We start from the raw sequence: 6,576 nt of genomic DNA, 5'->3' as shown, positions 1-6,576 counted from the left end.
AATTGGCAAGTGAGACTTCTACAATCGAAGAGTAATCAACAATGTATGCATTAGTGAAGCTTGTCAAATTGAGCAATACCATGAGCTAAGAAATAGAATTTAGATTTCAAAATCCCAAACAGAAAACATAAGACCAAATGCAAGTTATTACAACTTCTTCATCATAGTACACATTTAGTGAAGTAAAAAAAAACATAAAATTCGACTACTAAAATAAAGACAAAAAAGACAAAAAAAAAATAGAAAAAGGAAAAAAAAAAAACTTCTCTCCGTTGGATAATTCAAGGGGCCTTGCTTAGGTCCTCCGCTCTTGTACCACTATAGTCGCCAGTATACTAGTGAGGTAAGAATAAATCAGAATAAAACATACCTCTTGGCGTTTGTTGAGATGAAGTAAAGACTCGATAGAGATTTGTCATCCCCAGTTCTATTATGGCCTGTCCATCTCGCTGATCGATCTTCAATTGTTCCATCATAGTTTCTAGCCTACCAAATATTTCCTCAGTGGAGAGCTGTGATGGATGTTGAGAAGGGTCATATGGCCCCTGCGGAATAGTATTTTAGTTCGTTGGCATCGCTGCTTGTGGAGCAACATGATATTTTGTCGGAATCATAGTGTTTTTCTATCTACTTAGAGTGATTGGGATAAAAGGTTTCACCATTTTTTCACCCTATTTAGGTGACACTCTCACCTGCTCACGGAGTTTGCTTATTAGAGAAGCATGATTGAAGTAGCCTGCCGGAGGATCAAGATTGATGTCCCCCAAAGATCATGAGCTAGTAACATGCCCACATTAATTATGTCATCCTTTATGATAGTAGCTAGTAGACATGTTCTCTAAACTGTTATATCTAACACATTTGAACATGGCATCAGCATATGATGAACAAAGGTACTCCATGATTTTGCAATTGGGGTGAGATCTAACGAGTGTAGTTTCCTAGGTGTGTCATCTCTATTTCATACCCAATTTGTGTGTGGTCTGCATAAGATGTGTAAGATCTCCTGAGTGTCTATTTTTATAATGTTGTCCTCCATAGCTTGAAAGAGGCAATCCTCATAGTTCGGCAGACCAAAGATTCCATTGATTACTTGAGCCATGAAGGGCACCTTTTCCCCCTCACATAACTCACAAATTGATCATGTGGAACTGGTTTTTCAGACTTCATATCAGAGGCATTGGATAAGGATTCCACTACCAGTGGTTTGCTTGCTCTTGTGAAAAATGAGGTCAACTTCTCCCATCCTATGGCCACAATCATCGTCTGAATGTCAATAAATTCATTTCCTTCCAACTCCAAGTTTTTCTCACTCATAAACTTCTTGACTGTGGGGAGTTTGGCATGAAACTCTTGCGTTGCCACGGTCTTGAATAACAACGTATCGTATGATTAAAAGGAAGATGTATTTGTGACTTTAGTGTGTTCTGCTTTTTGTTGGGTTGCAATTAGGTCCTGTAAAACAATTAAGCACATATAAGATTCAAAATATTCAAGGTTATAGAAAATTAGTTTGAGCATGCATCCCTTTGACAAAACAACCACATTAGTTGCCCCGAATTTATCCAATAACATTTCGAAATATAACAATGCACATAGACTGACAGTTGATAAATTAAGATTCAAAAGTGGTTGTGTCATTTTCTCAAACAGTTGGAGTGCACTACATATTTTGTATTAAAAAAAAAAAAACATGAAATAAGTGAACAATCCACAATCATAAGTGAGCAATGTCTACCACTAACACAAATTCGAATTCAGACAACCTACATACATCAATAAACAATCTCTACCACTAACACAAATTCAAATTCAGGCAATCCATATGCATCAATAAACAATCTCTATCGATAACACAAATTCAAATTCAGACAACCCACATGCATCAATGAATAATCTCTACTACTAACACAAATTCGAATTCAGACAACCTACATTCATCAAGAAATTCAAGAAGGAGTTGAAAGTAACACTTCTAGAAAACTTACTTGATAATGGAAGAAAGCTTGATAGGGGAGGAAGACTTACCTTTGTTGAGCTGAAAACTAGACTTGAAGAATTAATAGAGATATATGTACCATTTGACTGTTGTGGGAGAGAAGGGTTTGGGGAAAAAAATTGAGGGGCAAGGGTTTTATAACCCAACTAGATGTGTAATGCGCTTTGGGCGTAGCAGGGCAGTGAGTGTAAAGAGGAAATGAGCTTCAAGCGTGTGCCCTGCGCTTTAGGTGCATTTAAGTGTAGGAGAATATGCTTCAGGCGTGGATTGGCAGAAGCTTCAGCGCTGAAATGCGCTTAAGGTGCGATACGATAATGGCATCAGTGCAAAATACATTTGAGGCGCGGATTGCTAGAAGCTTCAAGTTTGAAAGGCGCTTGAGGCGCGAAACGACAGTGGCACCATTGCAAAATGCACTCTTGAGGCGCCTATTGGTCTAAATGACACAATAAACTTCACTCCCCAAACACCTTTTGGTTACTTGAGCGTATAGAACATCAAGAATGAATACAACTAGCAATTAATAACAAAAAATGAAAATAAACGAATTAAAATGCGACTGAAATGCAAAAACATTGTGCAAATGATACGAATTTGGGTTGTCTCCCAATAAACACTCGTTTAATGTCTTCAGCTTGATATTCCACTCTTCAAGTGGTGATCAGATTGATGGACTCCATCAAAAGTTTATGTAAGGTTTGAGCCTTTGTCCATTCACCTTGAAACTTCGGTTTAAATGTGTATCCATTAACTCCATCGCACTGTATGGAAACACCTTGATTGTTTTGAAAGGATACAACCATCTTGACTTTAGTTTTCCTGGAAACCACTTTAATTTCGAGTTGAAGAGAAGAACTAGTTCTCCTTCTTGGAACTCCTTTCACTGAATTTTTTTGTCATGCCACTTCTTAGTTTTTTCTTTATAGATCTTGGTGTTCTTCTATGCCAAATTACGAAACTCCTCTAAATCGTGAAGCTGAAGAATTCTAGATTCGCCTACCTTGACCAAGTCAAAATTCAAGTACTTTGTCGCCCAAAATGCTCGATGCTCGAGTTCAAGAGGTAAGTGACAAGCTTTACCATACACAATTTGATATGGAGACTTACCAAGGGGATCTTGAAAGTTGTTCGTAGGCCCAAAGTGCATCATCAAGTTTCGTTGACCAATCTTTTCCTAAAGCATTAATTGTCTTTTCAAGGATTCATTTAAGCTGCTTGTTGGATACTTCAACTTGCTCACTAGTTTGTGGGTGATATGGGATGGCCACCCTATGACGCACATTATATTTCCTTAGAAGGTATTCCATTTTCAGGTTAAGAAAATGAGTTCCCTCGTCACTATTCAAAGCTCGAGGCACGCCAAAACACGCGAAAATGTTCTTCTTGAGAAATAATCCACTGCCACGAAAATATAAACTTTTGCATATGAGGATAGGTATGGCCTGATGAAGTTAATACCCCACATGTCGAACACTTCTACTTCTAATGCAGGATTTTGAGACATCTTATCCCATTTTGAAATGTTACCGGTGCGCTGACATCGATCACACTTTTTCACATAGTTGAATGCATCTTTAAACAATGAAGGCTAGAATAGTCCCGATTGGAGAACCTTTGTTGCAGTTCAATCCCCACTTAAATGACCTCCATAACTAGAGTCGTGGCACACACCCTCTCAACAACCCATCTACTCCTTTTTTGTACAGAAAGGGTTCATCCCATACATATAAATTGGCATCATGGAATCAGATGAAATTGCCTCACCTACCTTAAAATTAACAAAGTCAGCGAACAATTGCGAAGATTTGCTCATCAGCAAATTGGTCTCGAATCGGTCTAGTGTCATCATCCTTCTCCACTTTCTCTAATCGATATAGGTGGTCAGCTACAGTGTTCTCTTATCCCTTCTTATCTCAGATCTCAATGTCGAACTCTTGTAGTAATAGAATCCATTTGAGTAGCCTTGACTTCGATTCCTGCTTAGCAAACAAATACCTCAAAGCAGCATGATCAACGTAAACAATATTTTTTTATCCTAATAAATAAGATTGAAATTTATCAAAAGCATAAAATACAGCTAATAATTCTTTTTCAGTTGTGGCATAATTATGTTGTGCCTGATTCAAAACATGATTACCGTAGTAGATTACATGCAACAACTTATCTTTTCTTTGTCCCAGGATTGCCCCGATAGCACTGTCACTTGCATTGCACATGATTTCAAAAGGTAGTGACCAGTTAGGTGCATTGATAATAGGAGCAATTATCAACTTATTTTTCAAATTGTTAAAAGCATTCAAACAATCCTCATTGAATTTGAAAGGTGTGTCTTTCACAAGTAGGTTTGTAAGCAGTTTTGCAACTTTAGAAAAATCTTTTATAAATCTCCTATAAAATCCAGCATGGCCTTAAAAGCTTTTAATGCCGTTTTCGTTGGTAGGAGGGGGATGTTTTTCAATAACTTCAACTTTGGCCTCGTCAACCTTGATCCCCTTGTGGGAGATTCGGTGGCCTAACACAATTCCCTCTCTTACCATAAAATGACATTTTTCCAAATTTAGGACCAAGTTGGACTTTGTACACCTTTCTAAAACAAGAGATAGATCAATCAAAGACAGAAAAGTCATCCATAAATACTTCGATGTTTCTTAAGAGAATATGGATATCACACACCTTTGAAATGTGGCAGGTGCATTACACATCTCATACAGACATGTAAATGTAGTTTTCTCTTTATCCTTGGGTGCAACAGCTATCTAATTGTACCCCGAGTAGCCATCTAGGAAGCAGTAATACTCATGTTTAGCTAGTCGCTCAAGCATCTGGTCAATAAAAGGGAGCGGAAAATGATCCTTCCTCGTAGCATTGTCCAATCTTTTATAATTAATACAAACTCTCCACCCTATAAATGTTCATGTAGGAATTAGCTCGTTCTTTTCATTTGTGATGACGGACGTTCCACCCTTTTTTGGTACAACTTGGACAGGACTCACCCAAGAGCTATTTGGGTGAGATCGGCTTCTAGGAGCTTTACCACTTCTTTCCTAATCACATATTTCATTGCTTAATTCAATCTTTTTTGGGGTTGTACCACCGGTTTGGGATTGTCCTCCATTAGGATTTTGTGCATACAAAAAGTCGGACTTATTTCCTTCAAGTCCTCAATGGACCAACCGATGGCACCCATATGCTTTCCCAAAATTCTCAACAACTTCTCTTCTTGTAAATCACTCATGCTTGCACTAACGATGGCTGTATTCTTATCTTTTTCACCCATGAATACATATTTCAGATGTGGAGGCAACTGCTTGAGTTCAGGATGATCCATGGCTTCGACTATCGCATCTAAAAGCTTGATTCGATTGCACCCTTTTCATTCTTTTGAATGTTCCATGGCTTTTAGAATATTGAAAGTGACGATTTCTTCATTTATCTTTAAGGTTAAGGTGTCATCCGCTACATCAATCATAGCTCACTCTGTTGCTAAGAATGGTCTCTCTGATATTAAAGGAATGTCATTGTCCTCCTCCATGTCTAGTACCACAAAATCCACTGGAAAAATGAACTTATCTGTAAGAATAGAGGTGCACCTAAGAGGGGGGTGAATTAGGTGTTTAGAGATTTTCTTGTTTTTAGAGATTTAATGATCGATTTTTCTGATTTAAGATAATGGATGAGCAAGATAAATGACATAAAAATAATAAACACAAACATATTATCTTGATTCCCCTTATGACCATGGGTACATCCAAGACCTCTTGCACACTACAAGAGATTTTTCCACTAATGTCAGAAAATGTACAAATCCCACCCTAGGATTTCTATTACCAACTTCTAACAAAAACTTCTAAGATAGCACACCATTATCTTAGATTAGACTACTTTAAGAAAGTACTACTTTCTTTTACAAATAATGAAATTTGATTTGGAATAAGAATAAGAATGGTACAATGATTTTAATCCAATATTATTTCAAGTGTACTTTGAGAACCTTTCTCAATGATATGAAAATGTAATGCAAGTACTTGAAATAAGAAAAATAACTTTGAGAAAAAATTCAGAAATTTGTTCAAAGTTGTTCAAGGTTTAGCTGTAGGATTGTGTGTCCCTTAATCTGAAACTATGGTGTATTTATACTCCATAGACATCACTTTAGATAGGTGACCATTGTTCCAAGAGTTTTGATGAACAAAAGCAATGATCTGGAGCCATTTCAGATTTGAAAAATTGCATTGTTTCCAGGTGTATTTGAATACAACATGTATGTATTCGAATACATCTCTTATAACGTTTAGATTTATTCAAAATTTTCATCTTGTATTCGAATAGAAAGGTCATGTAGTCGAATACAAATAAGTGCATTTTGCTACTGACTTGCTATTTGTATTCGATTACATCAGGTTGTAGTCATGTAAGACCCATAATTTTAAAGTATACTTTATGTATTTTAGTGTATTTTGGTATTGAACTCGGAGGCTTTTTGGCCAAAGTTATTAATATTTTGGAGTTTATATGACCAAAAAGATATTTTGATGCCGATTAGAATTACTCGTCGATGAATAAATTAAATTAGCTGC

The sequence above is a fragment of the Cicer arietinum genome, chromosome 7, assembly GCF_000331145.2.
Source record: "Cicer arietinum cultivar CDC Frontier isolate Library 1 chromosome 7, Cicar.CDCFrontier_v2.0, whole genome shotgun sequence".
In the NCBI taxonomy this organism is placed as follows: domain Eukaryota; kingdom Viridiplantae; phylum Streptophyta; class Magnoliopsida; order Fabales; family Fabaceae; genus Cicer; species Cicer arietinum.
Note: the sequence above shows the minus strand (reverse complement) of the source record.